Genomic DNA, 20,956 nt, shown 5'->3' with positions numbered 1-20,956 from the left:
GGCCATATAAGGACACACCAAGAAGGTGCCACTGCAAGCCAGGAAGAGAAGTGTCACCAGGAACCAGTCCTTGCAGCACCTTGATCTTGGACTTCCAGTCTCCAGAATGGTGAGAAAATAAACGTCTGTTGTTCGGGCCATTTGTCTTGTGGAACTTTGTTATGGTGGCCTGAGCAGACTAATACAGACAAGTTTAAATTATATTCACAGGTTGATAATGACAGGACGCAGGCCATTTACTGTAGATGTCTGTAGCTCAGAGGGGACAATCTGCGCTGGTGTGAATTGCTTATCCTAAAAACAAATCATTTGTGGACAGAGTGAGAAAAGAGCCCAGAACCAAGCTGTAGGGACACCCAACATTTAAGAGTGATGATGGGGTTTCGGAGGAACTCCTGTTTGCTCACAATGTTTTTTTTTGTTGATGTGCAGGTGACTACATGACATGTGTGCCCCTCTCCATCCTCTTTATCCTCAGAAGGATGATGGTGGATAGACTGTAGAGTATGCGAAGTGCATTCTACAGACTTAATTTCCACTCTGTTCCTTCGTGACTTGCTGACAGAGCCAACGTTTAGATATGGAACTCCTGGAATTTGACGTGTTGTTCAGTCATGCGTTCAGTAAATATTCACTAGCTCGGGTCGTCTGTTGGATTCTTGTATTATTACCGTTTAATGTTTTATGTAATGGTGCTTTGCCTTCTTCAGTAGAAAGAAAGCTCCTTGAGGACAGGAACTGTGACATGAATTTCTTTGCTTCTGTTCTTCAATCTTACCTTGGGCACACAGCTGAATTTCCAGTGTGTGCAGGACAGCCATTTACTTCGAGTGATTATGGGAAGGATGGTTACATTTAGGTAATCATTTTTTAAGCTTTTGCAAATTACAAATGTAGTGAAAGCAGGATACATTTATTTTAAATTACAATGTACAGTTTAAGGCACCAAAAGGGCATTAGTAGGAATCACGGTATTTTAAAAGACTCCAAAAATTAACAGCTCATGGCAATGGATCTGTATCAAGAAAGAGTTGGGCACAGAACTAGATTTCAGGAAATGAGGGGTGTGACAAGTGTGACTCAGTGATGCATGGCTGTTGCCTGCAGTCCTATTTATGGCTCACTGACACCTCTCTGATGGGGTTAAGTATTTGCATTCAGCCCGATTCTCCCCTCTGACTCTGCAGGTTATAGCAACTCACTAGGAGCCCTGAGAAAGAGAAAAAACCTTCCCTCCAGGGGTCCTGGGCAGGGGCAAAGGGATCTCCCCTCCCCCTCCTGCATCCGAAGAGGGCTTCCTCTGAGAGTTTATGGCAGCCTGACCTCCAGCCTCTGGGTTGGAGAATCTGGCCGCTTCTGTACTACATAAAAAGGGCAAGTGCATTCATTATTATTATATTATTATACAATGTATAATATATAATAGCGATTATGCTGTCAGCAGCCAGAGTCTCTGACCACAGATCAGAGGCTGGGGTGACATAAATCCACCTAGTGAAGTCTTTGGAGGTTCCACGTGAAGGTGAGAGCATTCAACTCCATCTATAAAGAGGGCTCTCAGTGAAGACTTTCTTTCACAAGCAACTTTGGCGGTTGAATTTGGGGGGTACTGGGGAAATCTGGACAAAGAGCACCTAGTGTATCTGGGATAGGATGTGGAAAAGGTCTCAGCTGCCTCCTCGGAGCCATGGAATGCTACTAGCTCTCATCCGTGCTTGGGATGGAGCCAGATGAAGAGCGACCCAGAGGCCTGCAAAGAGGGAAGGGGCAGCCTTCAACTTCTTGGGTCAGATTCTTTACTGAAAACCTGGCCTGCTTGGGTTTCACTTTCTGCTTTCCTTGCTTACATCAGTGTCTTTGTCTAGGCTTTATCCAGGCCCCCTGCCTGCTCTGGGGTCAGAGGATCAATCGCTGCCTGACTGTGGCTTAACCGGCTCCTCTATGGGGAGCAAGCAGCGAATGTAAAGGGGGAAGGGGTTCTCTTTTCCCTTTATGCCGAGGGCCATGTGCTAAGTTGTGGAAGCAAGCAAGCCTGCATCTGTAGGTGGCTGGGTGCCTATGCCTGGCACTTAGTAGGACTGTAATATTTTCGGGATGAAAGAAAGCACATGTATGACCATGCAAGCTTGCACTGGTCTTCTTAGAGGGCACCCGTGTGAATTTCCTCCCTGAAGTAGAAGGAAGCCACCCTAGCAGGCCCAGGCTGAAACAGCCCTGCTGGTCCTTCCCTTTATATTACACCACCCGACCCCCAGAACTCTGGGAGTTTTTAAAATGAAAATAGCAGTGGCTTAGAATTAGGCTTGCCAGGCATTTGCAAAGAGGTGATTTACTGACAAAGCCTCTACACCCTTTTATCTCTCCTGCTGCCCCACCCCATTACAGTCTCCCCCTCGGTGAGCCAAACGCCCCAGGAAGCCCACAGCAGAAAAAGCTCTTGAGAATAGGAATAACTAACCAGAGTGTCATCTGAGCACCTTTTCTGGGGCCAGGGTAATGAGAATTATTCAAATGCAATCATAAAAATGAGGCCATCAGGCAGGAATGGGGTGGGGGTGGGGGGGAGAAGGAGTGGTGGTGGAGGGAAGGATTCCTCGCCAGCTTTAAGTTTCATGATTTCGGGGGAGCTCTCTCGGGGTGCACGGAATTTCCCCTCCTCGCCATCCCCCGAGCCCAGGAGGTGGTGCCGGTCGGCCTCGGTGGTGTACAGAGAGGACGTGGCGTGGGGGTGGTGTGGATGTCCCCCGTTCCGAGGGGGTCCTCCGCGTCCCGCGGTCCGCGGCGGGCTCGCCGTCCGCGGCTTCCTCTCCAGCGCGGTTCTGCCTCCCGCCAGCAGGAGCGGGCCCGCGCCGACGTCTCAGAAAAGCCTCCAGTAGAGGGAGACACTCCAGCTGCGGCTCCGACTTGGAAGCGCCGGGCCGGGAGTGGGTGGGGGCGAGGGGGGTGGGGAGAGAGGGGGAGTGGGGCGAGGGGAGGTGGGGGGGGGGGGGGGGGGCGCCGGGGGGCGGGTCCCTGTGCCGCTGACGTCCCGAGCAGTGCTGGGAAGTATAGGCTGTGTTGTCACGCCGGTGTCAGTCTGATGAAGATTGGCATCAGGTAAGCTGTCATTCATTTCCATGTCAGAGACGCTTTTGCAGGCGGCGGCGGCGCGGCGGCGGCGGCGGCGGCTGCTGCTGCTGCGGGCGGCTGCCTCAGAGCGCGTGTGTTTTATTCCAGTCCCCAAGCCAGAGTATTATTCATTGCGACAGGGCAAGGAGGAGAGAGGGAGAGAGGGAGGCAGCAGGGAGGAGAGAGAGGGAGGCAGCAGGGAGGAGGGAGGCAGGGAGCAGAGAGGGACGGCGGGAGCGTGCAGAGAGAAGCTGGGGAAGCGCCGGGAGAGCGCGGAGCGAAGCAGCGCGAGTGGCGCCGAGGCCGGGGAAGGAGGCGGCCGGAGCCGCGCGGCCCGCCCGAGCCCCGGCCCGGCCCGCGCGCAGCCCAGCCGCCGCCGCCGCCGCCGCCTCCGCCTCGCCCCGCTCGGGCCCGTGGCCGAACGCGCATTGTCCGCGGGTGTGAGGAGCGGGGTTGCGTACTCGGACGGCCGCGGGCCCGAGACACCGTAGCGGGCGGGCGGGGAGCGGTGCGCCGCTAGAGCCGGGGGGCCCGAGAGTAGGGACGGGCGCGCGGGCCGGAGCCCGGCTGCAGAAGGCTCGGGGCTGGGCGCTCCGCGGGCGAGGCGGGGAACCGCGGGCCGGCTCTACGTTCGCCTGCTCCCGGCTTCGGGCGCCCTTTGGGCGGGCGCTTGCTCGGCGCCACAGGCCTGGAGCTGCCTTATGGGCGGCTGCGAGCAGGGGCAGCCCCAGCCTCAGTCCGGGTGACCCGAGCGGAGGAGCCGCGGCCGCGTCCCGCCCGGCCTGGGGAGCCAGGGCGAGTGGGATTTTGCAGGCGGATCGGTGGGGACAGCGGAACTTGAGTTAGGGCAACCGGGCTCCCATGGGCCACGCTCAGAGACCCTCGCCCCGGGAGAAGCGATTTGTAGGGTAACTGGCTTTCCGCGGATTGTTGGGAGTCTTTGGCGAGGTCGGGGAGGCGTAGGGGCCCAAGGCGAGGTTTGGGAATCGGGAGCCCTCCTGGCCCGAGAACAAGGACACGAGTTCGTAAAAGGGGGGACGGAAAGCTCCCAAGAGCCGTGAGCTGGGGGGGATGGGGCAGAGTCCCGAGTCTGCCGCGCAAAGTTTGCGTTTCTTTCGGGTTGGGCGAGCGGGACTCTCCTGACTCCCGAACCCGAGGAAGAAACGAGCGAAGCGGGAGGTCTTTTCCGGGGGCTCTGGGCGAGAGAGCCCAGGGTTCTTGAGCGGTGGGGACACGGGCTAGGAATGGCAGTGGGGCGGGGTGGGGGGGTTGGCTGGTGGTGGTGCAGCAGCCCTGAATTAGGGCTGGGCTTTAGGGACACGCTCGAGTTTGGGTTGTAGGATTCAGGCTGTTTTCAGAAGCGGGACTGAAGGGCTGCTGAGTAGCTTAGGGATCGGATCTACACCCCTGGCCAGAGCAGAGGGCAGGAGATAGGAGCTGGGGGCCTGGGGTTACCTCTGAGGCTGGACTCGGCGGAACGGGTGGTGTTTCTAGTATTTTGCCACGGGATCGCGGCTTTTTATTGGGATTGAGGTTATTTAAATTTGGGGAGGGTCGCGTGAGCGGTTCCCCATGCTCCGTGGGCGGAAAAACATCTAGGCAGGCGATGAAAATAGTTGATCCGAGCCATGGCAGGCAAGCCCCGAATTTCTGCTGCTTCTCCCCGAAAGTGGATCTGGAGCAGAGGACTTGAGGCGCGCTGGACCCGGTGCTAGGAGAAAGATTCCAGGAAGCGGACAAATCGAAGAGACGTCTGGGTGAAGCGACAGGGCAGCCTCGCAGGACTCGGAGTGGATCCGAGGACCGACCTTGGTGGTTCTGCGGGCTCTGAAAGCCACTTGGGGGGCTGCGGGCACAGCGCGGCGGGCGGATACGGGTGGCCCACAGGGACCGAGGCCTGCTCAGGGGGCGCTAGCTGCGCGGTGCCGCATCGCGCCCGGGGAGTCCCGGCTGCGGCCGAGGGCAAGGCGGGCTCGAACTCCAGCGTCCTGGTCGGAGCAGCCGGCTCTAGATCCGCAGGCGCTGCCTGTGCTTCCTTCGCCCGCGGCGCGGCCGGGAGCCCATAAGCCAGGCGGCCTGGGTGCTCAGCCTGGGAGACGGGGGCGCTCTGGGTCTTCTGCCCTCACCCCCACTTGTCTCGGGACTTCTCTAGCGTGTTGACTTTTCGGATTTCGAGTGCTCTCCAACTGGTGGAAGCCAAAAGCTTCACATTTTAGGCAGATCTAGGCGACCCTCCCTTCCCCAAAGCTGAGGAAATGATGGTGTTCAAACACACGCTATATTACGCAAAGCCCTAGCCCCTAGCCCTCTCTCCTACCCTGTCATTATGGCCTTCTAGAGGCCTCACAGCCTTAGAGAGAGGGAAGGGCGCCTCCTGTCCCTGGACTCGTGGTCTCCCACTGGAGCTGCACCCCGCAACTGCACTCTATCCTCATGGCTCAGGCCTAGCTCGGCTGGTGGGAGAGAAGTCCCAACCCGAGAGGGAGGTTATCCCTCTGGCCAACTAGGGAAGCGAAGTGTGTAAGGGTCTGTACGAGAGGAAGATTTGAAATTTCCTTTTTGCAATCGTGAGCGCATGGTCCCAGCCTTCCGCGCCCCTCGCACCCCTCGCTCAGGCAGCCAGTCGGCGCTTCCGGGACTCAGAAGACGCTAGATCAACGAGTGGCCGCCGGGGCCCAGGCCCTCGCTACTGCCCGGCGGGCGGTGGAGCTCCAAGGCTGTTTTTTTGCAGGCTCGGCATTCGTGAGCTCTCCTGCCGGGAGCCGGAGGGCGGGAGGGAGCCATGACCCCACGGAGACTCCCCAGTCACCGCCTCCCCTTTGTGAGCGCGAAAGGCATGAAAGCCCAGAGAAAGAGAAGCTGCTCAGAATAAGGGGCAGGGGGTTACTGGAGGGAGATGGGCCCAGCCACTGCTCACAGTAAAAGGCCTCGTGCAAATTGCACTGAAGGGTACCCAACTTGAGACTGGCTGTTTTATGATCCTTTCTGGGAGTTTACTGCGCCATGCTTTTAAGTCTGTAGATTGCTTTAAGTTAATGAAAGTACTGCTTTCAAAAGGGGCTTTTATGTGCTGCGGTGGCAAGGCCAGTACCTCCCCTTTACTCTTCCAAAATGGGTCTGTTTAAAAAGAAGTAGGCTCCTGGAGTTCCCACATGGACAGAGCTTGGGGGAGGACGCCATGTGACAATGAGGAGTAATAAAAAATCAATGTCCAAGTAATTCAGAAAGAGGAGTTTACTTCTTTCCCAGTCCAGGGTCACCTGTGCCGTCTGATACTGCCTTTTGGACTTCCACTGAGTCTGACTTTAAGTGCCCCTTACACTCTGTCTCAGCATCACTTTATGTAGGCCTGACCCTGTTCAATTAAACTCCAACTGGATTTCAGGATTTCAAATGGCTGCCAATTCAAGCTGCAACTAAAATATTTACTTGTGGCTGGGGGGAGGGGCTTTGCCTTGCATTTAGTAAGACAGATGTGTTAAAATGTCAGGGAGAAAGGCTGGGAACCTTGAGAAGAAACATGGAAGGCTATTTTTCAGCGCTTTTCCCCTTTTCAATCTCTTTGGCACAAAAGGTGAGAGGACAAGGTTTTTGACTAGGTCCTAACACAGAAACTGCAGTGGGGCTGGGCTGTGGCTTTGACCGCATGTCATAACCATTTAAACTGTGGTTAGTTGTTCAAAGCTCAAAGCTTCTCCAAGCTGGGTTTCATTAACTCTACACCAGTTGCCTGGAAGTTCAGTAGCAATAAATTGTATAAACACATTTGAAGTAAGTTAGTGATGAAATAAGGAGAATTACTGTCTTGTGAGTGGAGAATCCTGAATTCATGGAGTTTTAACTTAACTGGAAACATACCTCCTCTCCCTTGGCCTTGATGTTTATGGGTGCACCAGAGTGTGTGTTAAATTTCTGTCTGCCATGTCCATCTTCAACCTGGGACTGTAACTCATTAGGGACCAAGGCATGCCTAGAAAGCAAAAGGCTGGGTTTTAAAGGGGGCTCCATTAGCCTGGTTTAGAAACCAAACCAAACCCATCAACCTGACTTCCTTACCCTGGGTGAATGCAACATAAACAGCCGCAGAGCAGGCCAAATTAGATTTTTAAACGTTAGCGGCTTAATAATACTGTGTTGTTAGCAATTGAATTTGTTTTTATTAAAGAAACAACCTATAAAATTTATAGGATTCCAACATGTTGCAAGATTTCCTTGCTAATAGTGCCCCCCCCCGAAATTCTATCTCCAATTTCAGACTTTTGTTCCTGATTTATTTAATTTAAAGCACATTTTCTAAATTAGTTCGGGGAAGGTGAGAAATGCTGTTATAAGTTTTCCTTTTTCTGATGCTGTGTGGCACAAGGACTGCGATGCTGCAAGATATATATAAACGTGTGATGCAATTGCACGCGGAGCCAAGTGTCTGGATCACACAAGATGCAGATCGGAGTGTGGAGAGGGCGGAGCGATGCCACGGAGGAAAAGCAGAGGAAGTTATACGGAAAATGAAATCATCGTGAGCCACCGGCAGCCTTGGTTCTAGCCAACACACCATGCTTTGTATAAAAACACTTCACATGCGATCTGTGACTTCTTGAAGATTGAATTATATTGAGAAGCAGAATTCAGAGGGAGTAGCTGCCCTGGCTGGGTTCTGGCCAGGCTGCATGGCCAGGCTTGTTGCGATGGGGATCTGCTAATTTAATTAAATCTAATACCTGGTGGGAAAGGGAGGAAGGAGATAATCAAGGTTGGCAGGTCAGCATGCTGAGCTAGTGTTTAAGCCGAAAATGGGGGGGGGGGGGGGCGGTTTTCTGCTTTGTTACTGTCTGGCTGCATGACTCCTGCGGGTCCCCTAGCTTCTGGATCTCGGTTTCTTCATCTGTAAAGTGGAATGTATCACAGGAATCCCTTGTTAGGCCAGGAGGGGCGAATCTCGAATGACTCCCTGACTCCCACCGAGGGTGTGCTCTAAATAATAAAGGAAACGAAGAGAGGCTTCTGAGCAGCAGTCACATTCTTCCCTGTGTTTTCCTTCCCTGCCTGATCCAGAGCCTTTCCCCCCGAAACTCTCAGGAGTTCTGAGACTGAGGGCGAAAGGGCCAATTGCCCGCTTTTCTTTACATCCTAGAATTTGAAAATCCCACTGCGATCCCCAAGCCCACCTGCACTTCATCAGGAGGGGCAGTTAAGTTGGGGGAACGAGCGGGGCTTCTCCCCGGTGGTGCTACCTGGAAGAGCTTCCAAGCATCCGATAAAACACAGAATCTGACTTATTGGACATCCAGCCCCTTCCCTTTGTGCCAGCGGAAAGAAGAGGCCTGAGCTTGGACTGGTGTGTGACATCTGGTCAAGCTGGGGGGATGGGCGCCCGGTCCGGAGCTAGCCGCAGCTTGAACCTCACTTAGCAGTCTCCATGCTGGCAGATCAAAGCAGATTCTGGGCCAGAAAGCCCAAGAAGTTACACCCAGCACTTACACAAAAGTGTATCCGTACTTTGAGTCTCCTCCGCTTCTCATGCCTGATATTTCAATGCTAGCCTTGATACTGGAGACGTGGCTCCAGTGGAATGCCTGCCTTTAATTCTCCCTCGTCCGTGGGGACGTCTTGGGGCAATTTTTTCCTCCACACATCCTCCTCCAGCGGTCTTGAGCAACATCGTCGTCTCCGTTCTGATTGGGGGTGAGAGCAGGGAGACGCAGGGTGGAGGTAGAGGGAGCAACAGTTTTGCTGTTATCCAAGGTACAGTCCTTCTCCCAGAGCTGGAACTTTCACTCCTTCCAGAACAGTTTTGCTGTTATCCAAGGCACAGTCCTTCTCCCAGAGCTGGAGCTTTCGCTCCTTCCAGAACCCCCAGGAGTAAGGGAGGAGCAAGCCCTCGGGCAGCTCAGGAAGAGCTGCTGCTGCAAACGTGCTGTCTTCAGGGGGATCTGCTGTTTGGCTTGGATGCCTCACCGCAGGCCCTGCCTGACTGGGTTTCTAATTACAAGAAGGCCGTTTCTGCTAAGACCTATCTCACTAAAAACACATCCCTGTGTGTAATAAGAAACCCTAAACCAGGCAGGATATTTTAAAACTGAAGCAATGAAGATTAGATTAAGTCTCCACCAAACAGCTTCGTTCTCATATTATTTTTGGCTGGAATGTGGAGAAAAGCAGCTGGCCCTGGGGCCCGGAGCAGGATCTTTTGAGGGTTCGGATGGGGCTGGAGTGGGTGGTGGTACTGCTAGTTTCTCTGCTTAATAGGAATGTGGCCAATTTCAGTACAGCTCAGGCAAGGCAGTGGGGGTAATCCAGTGGGGGATGAGGGAACCCCCAGGGTTGGCAGAGGTCAGATCCGCCCGAGCGGCCTCAGAATCAGTGGGTCACAGAGCACCGAGAACACTTTTAAATTCCCCCACTTCATTAAGATCTGGTCTTTTGTGTTCAGCTCATACTCTCCCTCCCAGTCCTATCCTAGGCCTAATAAACCCACCCATTCTCCACGTGGCCTTTGAAGGAACTTTGGGTTCTTTGGGTACTTTTCTGGTTGGAGAGAAGGAACAAATCGTTGCCCAAGTTTCCTGGAAATAAAGCCTAGGAACCTGACTTCACAAGTCCTTTTCCTGTCCTGCCGGGGAGAGACAGCATGGTCTTCATTCATTCCTTTGTTCCTTGGTCCAGCAAATAGTTATAGCAAGTCTCCTGTATGTAAGCCTGGTACAGTTCTAGACATTGAGACTGCAAGCCACAACACCAAACAGGACAAAAGATGTAGCCACAATGTCCCTGTCTTCCAGGAGCTTGCCGGCTGTGGAAAGAGTGCCAAGTATGGGCTTAGCCTCAGATAAAACTGTCCTGAGAACCTAGCTCTCTTAGTTTCTAAGTGAAAGAATTTAGACATGTTACTTAACATTTGTGATCTAGCTTTTCCACCCATAAAGGGAGAAATAAAAGTATGAAGCTCAAAGAATTGCGGAGAGAGCATTTGTAAAGTGTCTCTCATACAGCTGAGACTCAATCAGGCTCCTCTCCCTCCCCATGTTATTTTGGGCAGGGGATCCAGTCGGTGGCTTACCCAACTTCCCCGGGTGCGTGGCCTGGGGCCTTTCACGGGTCCCTGGCACCATCAACAGCTGTTGGACAGCCAGTCACACTGTGGCCTGGCGCTGCCCGCTGCATGCTGACCCCCGCCAGGGCCAAGGTGGAAGTAGACATACAGACTCTGTCCTCAGGCAATGGGCAGTTTGCGGGTGGACACACTCAACCTAGAAACACCCAAGGGGTGACACACGGATGCATGGTGGCGCCGCGAAAATGGGCACAAATCAGCTGTTGGAGCAAAGGAAGCACAAGTGGGATAGGGTGCTGCTGAGTGCGTGGAGGAAAGCTCTCAATAGGGTCAGTGCAAGGGTGGGTGTGAGCTCTGGCGAGGCAGGGCTGGAAGGGGAGGGTGGAACTCGAGACCCTGCAGGTCCCAGGGCTCATAGGGATTGCTGGGGGCCAACCTGAACTAGAGTTAGAAGTTCAGCTCCTCCCTAGGCACATCAGGGAGTCAAGTGGGCCACCACTACCTCCTGGATACCATCTAGGCTTCCCTGGGTTGGTGACTGAGGGATTTTTCCCGTTGGCTTCTCAATGCGTAGAACTTAGGTTAATGACTCTGCATGAAGCAAACTGACTAATTCCATTCCTGACTACAACAGAACTCTCTTGCCCACCATCCCTGCTTTTCCTAAGCTAAGTGAGTAGAGATTGTAAGTCCATACCTGGGTCTCTCAGGGTCTGTGAAGCTGACCCACATCAGAGTGGTTGGGATGGTGGTGAGAACAACAATTTGAACTTGGGAGTTGGAGCATGGTGGATTCTGCTCTAGACCTGGCCCCTGCCTGGCTGTGTGACTTTCAACAAGTGACTGACCTCTGGGTGTCAGTTTCCTCACTTATCCAATGAGGAACTTGACTTCGTTCTCACAGGTCCCCTTCAGCCCAAAGTTCCATGAATCTCTGTTTCCTCCCAACCCGATTGCTTTGTGATTACGCAGTCATTGAAACCACCAAGCCACCACCCGGCAGCAAAGGCACACACTGGGAGGGCTTGGGCCCCGAATTGCCCTTGTGTTGTTGGGTCTCAAGACAGCAGAGGGTATTGGCTTTGACTTGCCTGATGGCTTTCCTGGGCAAATGAATGGGTCCTAGCAATAGCAGTGGGCATGAGGGCAGACTTTCTGTCTGAAGACTCACTGGCCTCTTCATCAAGAGCAACACTTCTTTTGTCAAGATAGTGTGGTGTTGGGAGAAGAAACACAAGCTTTGGAGTCATATTCTGGGTTCTCACCCTGGTTCTACTACTGCTAAGCTTTGTGTCTTTGGAACCTCACTTAAGCTCTCTGAGCCTCTGTTTTCTTGGAGATATGGTTAGGAACATAATAATACAAAGCACATAGGAGTGCTATGAAAACTCTGGAACAGAGTATCTGAAAGTGCTAGGCACATGGTAAGCTCATGGCACACATTAATTTTCTTTCCTAATAAAGCCCTTCCCCGGACACACTCTCATTTAATCCTCTCAACCTCAAGAAGCAGCTGGAATGGACATTTTTATATCATTTGACAGTGAGAGGAGCTGGGGCTGAGAGAGTGGCTATGGGGGTGGGGTCCAGGAAGGGACGGTGGATATCTCCACCTTCACATTAAATAGGGTGGCCCAGGTCTAACTTTTACAACAGGGCTCCATTCTTTAGGCTCTTGGAGACAAAGCAAGCACCTTGGAGTTCTGAGAGCTGCTTGGGCCCAAGCTCCACTTATTCCTCTCCTGAGAATCTCTTTAAAGGAACCAGCAGAACCCATCGTCTTTGTTACCCGTATCTTTGTTTGGCCAACTCTGGGAAGAGCTACCAGCTGTTGTGGAAACCAACACCTAGATGATGATCTGTATTTTTACTTCTACAAGCCTTCACTTACAGGCAGGGCTGGGCTGGCCAGCACAGGGGGAGGGGGTAGATTTAGAGGTTGGGGGTATAGTGATGGCAGTGGGTACGGGTGTCAGAGTGCAAGGCAGCCCAAGTTGTAAGCCTCCAGGGGTGATAAGAATGGAGGCTCACACTGTGGTCCTCTGACTTGCAATCCTGACAGACACTAAGGGACATTGAGCTCATTGGTCGTAGGGCTTGCTAACTCTGTTTACGTGTGGAATCAGGGGTAGCAGTGTGGGTCTGTGGTAGAAGCGGGGGGAGGGAGCCCCACTCCCAGAGGTTCATCTGTTTTCGCTCTGACAGCCCATTGTCACTGAGTGATACTCTGTACCCAGGTCTATGTTAAGCCTTGGGAGTACGGGATTGTTCTTGCCCTTTCTCAGGTGAGGCCAAACTCAGTGTGGATTGTGGTTCCAGTTCCAGGCCAGAGGCCCAGAGAGGCCCAGAGAGGCTCCTGGGTATGTGCAGGGCCCCGTGGTGACAGGTGCTTGTTCTCACTGCTGAGCCCTCCCTGGTGATTCATCTGTCCATCAGCAAGCATGAGCTGAGCCCACTGTTTAATGAATGCCCGGTAGCTTGCTGCATTGGAATCCAGGCCTTTTTCTCCAGGAGTTATACGATCGTACTGCAGAGCCCAGACAGATTCATGTCAGGCTGGAGATAAGCTATGTGACCTTTGACATGTCTCTTAATATCTTTGGTTCTTAGCCTCTCATTTTATACAATGAGGAAGTTACACGAGATGGTTTTTAAAGCCCCTTCTGGATCTACTATTTATGACCCTATGGGCTCTAAATGCTAAAATGAGTGGTCCAGACCCCTGGGCATCATGTGTCTGGAGAAGGTAGTGGGACACCAAGGGACATTTAGCCCATTATTGGTAGGACCTGTCTAACTCTGGGTGAGGGGAATGGAAAGGAGTAGATGGAACAGCTGTTGGGCCTCACCAGTTTGGTTGTGGAGACTGGAAGAGCTCCTGCAGGCAGGCCTTCTGAGATCTTTAGTCTACAGGGAGACCACAGGGAGAGAAATCAAGCAGGAGAGCCCAGTAATATGGAAGCTCAAGTGTGCTGCTCTCCCATGGCCTGTGTTTAGGTGGCGGTCTTGCCCTGCTGCCATGTGGAGAGTCCCTCTCCCACCATGCCCTCTCCCAGCTCTGGGAGCAGAGAGCCAGACTCGCAGTGGGGCAGTAGTCCCCTGGGGCACTCCTCACTTGTGTTTGATCTGGAGGAAAGCCAAGGAGCTGGATGGGATTCCCCCAGCCATCCCTGGAGACTGTTCCCAGGGAAAGTGACTTGTTCCTTACACTGGCACAGCTCTCGTTGGTAAGGCACCCCAATACATTAGAGCCTCTTAGTGACAATGAGATGGGGGAACGGCTACCTCCTGCTGACTTCCAAATTGCTAGGAAGGCCGCTTTCCAGCTGGACATCTGGTCTCCTGGAATACTTTTCAAAGCCATCTCCATTGGCTCTGGAAGGGGAGATGGAAGAACTTCGTTCCCAGGCTGTACTCTGGGGAGTGCCATTAGCTGCTGGCAAGGAGGAAGGGAACTTCCTTGGCATTCTTTTGCACAGAATCGTGGTGTGGACGTCCCTGCCTGAGCATGGCAGAACCGGACTCTTCTGTAGAGGAGGGAGATGGGTTGCCACAGCTAGCTTGTAGATCATGGAAGAAGAAGAATTTTTCCTGAATCCCATGATTTTGGGGTAGCTGTGCAAAGCCACAGACTGGGGGTTCCTTCACCATGTGCTGGGAGCTCTCACCTTTTGATCTAGTCATCACCATGGACCTAAGAAAGAAAGCAAGCCTCAGGGCAGGTTAAGAGAGAGACTCTGCTCAGGGTCACAGAGCTGGCTCGGTGTCACTCTGGATGGGGAATCTTCCTAGCCCAGCGTGCTGTCTGCTCTAGGGAGTTGCATGTTTCCGGAGTAGTTTCTGGATTCCAGGCCGCTTACTTTCTCCATCTCCCTCCTACCCGCACAGGCCCTGCTCCAGAGCATGTGTAGTTCAGTGTGAGATCTAGGGCTGGGCCCGGCCGGGTAGGTCATGGGTAGTGCGCTTGTGGTGTGGCAGGAAGGGTGTCTGAGGCAGGACAGTGTGGAACAAGCCAAAGGCTGGGTTTGAGCCTTGACTCAATCATGTTTACTGTGTGACCTTAAAAGCTGGCCCCACTTTCCTCATCAGCTAAGTGGTGGTGATAATGCATCCTGTCAGGGCTGTGGAAAGGACCAAATGAGTTAATGTATGTGGATGTGTTGTGCCTGTTTCATAAACATAAATGAAAGCGCCCACACAGTGCCTCACATGTAATATGTGGGGGAGAAAATTGGTTGGCAAAGATTTTATGTTTCTTATTAGTTTAGAGCGAAGCATTCACGCCGATACACACCTCCTCTCAGACCTACTCATAGAGTGATGACAGCCGTGTTTTAAGTAATCAAAAGTGGGCAGGATGGCCTGCCATGCTACCCATGGCCAGGGCATGAACCGTTCCCTCTTGGTGGTTTCCAGAGTCTGGCAGAGAGTTGCCGAACCTGAATTCCATGCCTACTGTGTGTCTTTGTTCTCACTTGTGCTTCCCCATCCAACCCAGCTCAGGGGCCGTCTAGGGCCTGGTGTAGGGGTTGGCCTCTGCCAGGTCCCATCAGCCCAAACCAGTCTTCATCTGATAGATTTTTATCGAGCACCTTCTATGTGCCTAGAGCCTGCAGAGTCCTGCGGATATGACTGTGAACTAGACCAGCCCGTGGCGGGGTTGGGGGGGCATTGGAGTTCTGTAGGCCATTACTGAAACCATGATATGAGTCATAGAGAAGTCTGGAAAGGCACAAGAGCATAAACAGGGAGTGTAACCTATGCTGGGGGTCTCGGAGGGCGACCTTGTGTATCATCTCTCAGATGAGGCCCTCTCTAAGCAAAGAGTTAGCTAAGCCCTCCATCCCTGGGGGCTCATTTTCTGTCCCTGGCAAGGGCAGAACAAGGTGAGAAGAAGACAGTGGGCACCAGAAAAATCCCACTGGGGAGTTTTGCTCCCATCTGAGTTTCCCATCCAGGCTGCGTCACAGAGCGGAGGGGATGCCATTCCCACACACCCTCTAGCCCCCGACCCACCATCATGCTCCTTAAGGGCATAGCTTTCAGGAGAAGCCTTTAGAAAACAACAGGCATCCCTTCCCTATTCTTCCTGAAGCCCTGGCTAGGACCTTAATAGTATCCGGGGGTACCTGGTGATGGTCACATGGATGGCTTACCTGAGTCTGATTTCTGGAAGGTCCTCATGGATAGCAGCTGTGAGTTGGGGAGGAAGGTCTCATCCTTCTTTTTCAGCACCAGCTGGGGAGTTGGTACTTACTGGAAGATCTGACCCCCTTTCTTTACAGGGGATGGAGTCAACTTCTTGATATTGTTTCCTTGGTGCATTGGTAAAGGCCTGTCATCCTTTCAGAAGCACTGGGGACAATTTGTGACAATTTTGCAGTCTGGTACTTTGGACAAGGGGGTGGAGAGGAGAGGGAGGAGGAAGTGGCCGGAGAGATGAATGGACTTAAGTTGCTAGGGCCATAAATCCAGTTACATAAATACAAAAAGGAAAGAGGCTTTCAAGGGTGCAGCTGATGGTGCTGAGTGGCTCCTTGGGTGAGGTTTAGTCACCCCTGGGGCTGGCAAAGGATTTCCTTCAGAGTCACACAGGTAAGAGTTTCAGCCCAGCTTTTGCTAATTGCTGGATGTATGATCTTGGGCAATTACCTAACCTCTTTGAGACTCAGTTTCTTCCCTTTTGTGAAATGGGGGAACAATGGCTCTTTGCAGGGGATTAGGTGAGACCATACAGCAGAGAGCCTTGTCTAGTGCCTGGCATCTAGAAGGTACTCAGTGTGTGTGAGTTCCTTTCCTGTCACTTCCTTCTCTCTCCTCCACAGTGCTAGACATTGAGGAGACCGAAGTAGCCCTTTTAGGAAGCAGGAGGGAGTGGGGCACAGGAAGACCATGGGCATCTCTGGGGAGCACAGCTAGAATGGCCATCTGAGGAGATGTCAAAGTCAGAGGCTGGCTTGGTTTCCCTGAAGGCAGGGGAGGCAGTGCTCTGGGTCTCTGGGAAGAACCAGGACCGCATAGGTGATCTCAAGGAGGCCCGTGAAGCAGAGTCCATGAAACAGGGAATTGGAGGCACGGGTAAAGGAAAGAAGTTGGGGGGAAGAAATGAACATTTATGAAGTGTCTGCTATGTGCATGGCATTGAGCTAAGTACTTTAAGTACCCACTGTTTCAATTCTATGAAATTAGAAGCATAAAATCTTAAGTCATGAGATCTCAGAACTGGAAAAGATGTTGGTCTATTCCAGCCTCGATATGTTATATATGGAGAACTGAAACTCAGAGAGGGGCAGACGCTTGCCTAGGGTCACACAGAGATTCAGCAGTAGAGCTGAATCCGAAACTGTCCAACTCAGGGCATTTGGGGCAGAGCAGAAAGAGCATAGAGCTTGGAATCGGAAAGAAGAGGTGTGACCTCAGACACACTTCCAGACACTCACTTCCTCCCTGCACTTCAGTTCTCTTAGCCGTCAATGGAAGAGTAATCCTCCAGCCTAGCAGTGGCCGGGATAAGGAAATGCGATAACCTGCGTGGCATCAGGTCCTACCTCTTCCAGCCCAGGCCCGTCCCACGCAGCTTAGGGCTCCAGCCACACCCCAGGGCCCTCTGAAGAGCCCTGAGCCTGCCCCACTTCAGCCCCTAGGGTGCTTAATAAACAGCAGACCCGGGACATTCTGTTACTCTTCAAGATTAACTGGATGCCTCACGTGTGTGCCAGGCACTGTTTTGGTTCTAGAATAGAAAACTGAGCAAAATCGGAAATAGCCTCGATCTTGATAGAGTTTACAGTTGGAGTAGAGAGGCCTTAATAAAAAAAAATAAATCATACAAATAAACATGAGAATACAAGTGTAATAAGAGCTCTGAGGGGGAAGACCATGAAACCCTGAGAGCATTTAGCAGGAAGAGTTTATTTAGAGAGTAGGGAAGAGTCTGTGTGAGGAGGGATGTTTAAGCTGGGGCCGGCAGGGACAGCAGGGCCTCGCTGAAGAAAGGCATGAGGGAAGAGTGCCCCGGGGAGGGGAAGCAGTAAGTATAAAGGCCCCAGGAAGAGGAGGGGTTGAGAGATGGCAAGTGGAACTTTGGGAGGGTTTGAGAGGGACTAGGAGGACGGAGTCTGACTCTGGATCAGGCTGCAGCTTGGGGAGAGGTGGGAGAAACCAATCCGAGATTCTGGAATGGAGACTGGGCTCAAGTCTGGCTATAGGCCTGGAGAGAGAAACAGATTATCTTCAGGCCTCAGTTTCTCTGCCTCAAATGAAAGTAATAAAAGTCAAATTATAAATAGATTACAGGTCCACAGTGGAGAGGAGGGAGGTAAAAATGAACAAATGGACAACGTCCTTGGCTTTCACCATATAAATGAAGTGTCAAATTCATTTCTGATAAAGCTTCAATGATTTGGTTTCACAATTGAATAAAAGCCGAAGTCTTTACCATGCTGAATCTCTACCTCCCTGACTCAACTCCTGTTGCTGTGTGCCTCACCCCTCTCCCATAGCCACACTGACCCCAGACCTCCTTGTGGTGACTGGAAAAGTCAGGCATGCTGCTACCTCAGGGCATTTGCACTTGCTGCTTCCTCTGTCTGGAGCACTCTTTCCCCACGTAACTGTCTGGCTTACTCCCATGGTTTCTCCAGGTTTCCACTCCAATGTCATCCTCTCAAGGGAGGTCCTTTCTGAGGACCCCAATTAAAATGAAATTCCATTTCTCCTATCCTTGGCTTCCCCACTTTCTTTTATTTTTCTCCAGTATAGATCAGATTTTGTCTCTTTTTTCCCACTCCTATAATCTATAAGTCCACTTGCATATGATGAAAGCTCAGTCAATGTTCGTGGAAGGAATGACTAAACGATTGCTTGTGAAATGAGTTGGTAGGTTGATACAAGAATGCTTTTTCCCTTACTCTGAAATGGAAACATGGGATGTCAGAATTGGAAGGAACTGGTTTTTGAACAACTGTCTCATTTAACCTCTGAGGAAACAGAAGTTCAGAGAGGTTAAGGGGCTTATGAAGGGCCACATAGCGTAGAACTAGGATGGGAACTGAGGCCCTGGTATTCACTCCAGGATCTTTCTACAGGGTTTTGGCTTTTCTGCATAACATAGCTCCTGGGGGAGGAGGGGTTTGCTCTTCGGGTCCCCAACTTTCAGGGGGTGGCATGTCCAGAGGGCTCTGGCTTCCTTGAATTCTCTTCCTGGGGGCCTCCTTCCAAGATGAGCTGCTACTCATCTCACTGTGAGGCACTTTGGGGCCATCCTTGGGGGTGTTGGTAAAGGTGGTCTTTGGCCACTGACAGGCAGACACATTTCTCTCCCTAATTCTAGGAAGTAACATGAAGGAACTGTCAGTTTTCTGTGAAGTTCAATCCACAGGAAGTGATTATACAGCTCTTACTTGGTGGGAGTCTGCCTAATATGGGGAATAGTGCAAAGAAGTGTCAGTTTCTCGTCCTGCATTCCAAAAATTCTAGTCCAGTCCAGTCAGGGTGACAATATCTTATTAGCATCAATATTAATATTAAAATAACCATAATAGCAAACACTCATTGAGCAGTGACTATATACCAGGCATTGTTCTAAACACTTGATGCCTTATAACTCATTTAACTCTCACAGTCTTTGAGGTGGATGCCTGCATCTTTCACACTTGAGTAATCTGAGGCCCAGAGAGGTTAAGTCACCTGTTTCGAGTTACCCAGTTAGTTTATGGGCAGACCAAGATTTGAACCCAGGCCACCTCTCACCAGTGCTCATCCTCTTTTTTTTTTTTTTTTTAAGATTTTATTTATTTATTTGACAGACAGAGATCACAAGTAGATGGAGAGGCAGGCAGAGAGAGAGAGAGAGAAACAGGCTCCCCACTGAGAGCCCGATGCAGGGCTCGATCCCAGCACCCTGGGATCACAACCTAAGCTGAAGGCAGAGGCTTAACCCACTGAGCCACCCAGGCACCCCCAGTGCTCATCCTCTTATTCATCAAGTTAAATAATAGCGCAAGGTAAGAAAGCAAGACCCATCATGAAGAGGTAGAAGTGGGGTCAGGGGAGGAAGTTTCATGGCAGGCTGCAGTAGTCCTTGATGACTATGGCTTCCTGAAGGAGGTGCTGCCTGATTTAGAAGAGGTGTGTTTGGATGGCTGGAGAGAGGCTTGGCCCTGTCTTCTGTCTTCGTGCCTGGTGAAGGTGTAGTCACGGGCCAAGTCCTGTTCTCTTTCGGTGCATGCATACACTTGGAGATAACAGACATGAGTGAGACCCTCTACCAGCTGCCCAGTGAAGGCTGAGGGGACAGCCTGGCCCAGTCTGACCTCCCTCCTCATGGAAACAGTTCCCCATGAGCCTGCATTATAGGGATTCTGCCTAGATTCCTGGTAAGGAGCTTCCTGAGCAGAACGCTAAGGATTCAGCCTTCTTAAATGTTTTGGGGGGACCTCTGAGAAGATCCTCTAAATGGTCTTCAAAATTGTGGCTATCTGTAAAATGGGCCAGTAATCCTCTACTGGGGGGTTGTTATGAGTATTTGATGGGGTCAGTGCCTCAAAAGAATCTAGCCCAGTTGGCCTCAGTTGCCAAGTACCTCTTTGCATCGGTCTGCTCCCCTCAAGCCCCAGCTCAGCTCAGACCGGCTTCTCTTGGTCTTAGTCTGGAGCTGGGACACAGAGAAGAGAGGTTTCTCTGTATAATTTGGCCTTTGGGGGCTGCGTTGGAGGACAGGCCTAAAGCTATTCTCCTATTGAGAGTAGGAGTCATTGATAATATCTCTCACTTACGTTTGCATTCTGAAAATGTATTTGCTTTCTTTGGAACCACAGAGCCTAAGGGAGGCTTCGTTATAGATGACCAACCATCTCAGTTTTCCCAGGACAGTTTTAGCATAAAAGTCCGTTGTCCAGAGAAGCCCTTTGGTCCTGGACAACCCGGGGAATTTGGTCACCCTATGAGTCACTTGGGAGGAAGAGGGTAGGTACAGCTGAGTCTCCCATGCCCACTAAAGGCTGCCCCATTGCTCCCTCCATTTGGCTTCTGAATCTCTCAGTGATAGACAGAAATCAAGGCAGGGCTTGGTTGAAAGGTAAAGGCTTTGGCGTCAGACAGACTAGAATTCAAATCCCACATCTGCTGGGTACTATCAGCTTGACTTTGGCCAAATCTCAAATGTCCTTGTTTGTAAAAATTGGGACTTTAATGCCTGTATTATGGTGCTGTGTTGGGACTCAAATGGCCTAATGCACGGAGCAAAGGCATGTGATAGGTATAACAGGCTAAGCTTTCTGAGACTTTACTTTTATTCCCAATGTTGGGGATGAGATGGTAAGAAGGAGCTTCTTCCTTTCCCTTACAGAGGCTGGGCAGCTTTTCCAAATCAGATGCACTTGGCCTGCTCCACGGCAGTGTCCTGGCCTCTAAAGGACCATCGGAGGGTTTTGTGGGGATTGAGATGGCCACAGGTGACCTGCTGTTGTTCCTGCCCTTGAGGCTGGGCTGGTGACTCGACTCCAGGGCACTTTTAATGTGTCTCTTCCCTTTTCTCTGACTCATTTGATTTTTCTGGAAAGTAGGAAGGCTCATTGAAATCAATAAAACTTGCAGGAGGATGTTGGGGAGCCTCTATCTAATTTGGACTCTTCTCAGATGAGGACCTGGAGGCCAGGGCGGTCGTGACTCATCTGAGATATGACCGATGCTTAGTACCCAGAAGGCCTCCTAGCCAAATAGGCTGGGGAATTCTTTAAGCTCTAAGGGACATGGTACGTGAAGGCAGCTTGTACCAAGTCTCTTTAAAGACAGTGG

At 51.7% G+C, this 20,956-nt stretch overlaps 1 protein-coding gene across 4 annotated transcripts in view; it reads left to right on the top strand.

Moving 5' to 3' along the window:
• The first annotated feature begins 3,004 nt into the window (after nt 1-3,004).
• Nucleotides 3,005-20,956, top strand: part of PKNOX2 (PBX/knotted 1 homeobox 2) — a 251,533-nt gene continuing 233,581 nt past the window's right edge. For 3 of the 4 annotated variants that reach the window (XM_059414406.1, XM_059414398.1, XM_059414381.1), the window contains exon 1: nt 3,005-3,096. The gene's annotated coding sequence lies outside the window, so the exon portion shown is untranslated. The remainder of the gene's footprint in view (nt 3,097-20,956) is intronic. The other variant, XM_059414390.1, reaches the window with a different exon arrangement.

This window comes from Mustela nigripes, chromosome 1 (assembly GCF_022355385.1).
Source record: "Mustela nigripes isolate SB6536 chromosome 1, MUSNIG.SB6536, whole genome shotgun sequence".
NCBI lineage: Eukaryota > Metazoa > Chordata > Mammalia > Carnivora > Mustelidae > Mustela > Mustela nigripes.
Note: the sequence above shows the minus strand (reverse complement) of the source record. Positions and strands in the feature narration are given on the sequence as shown.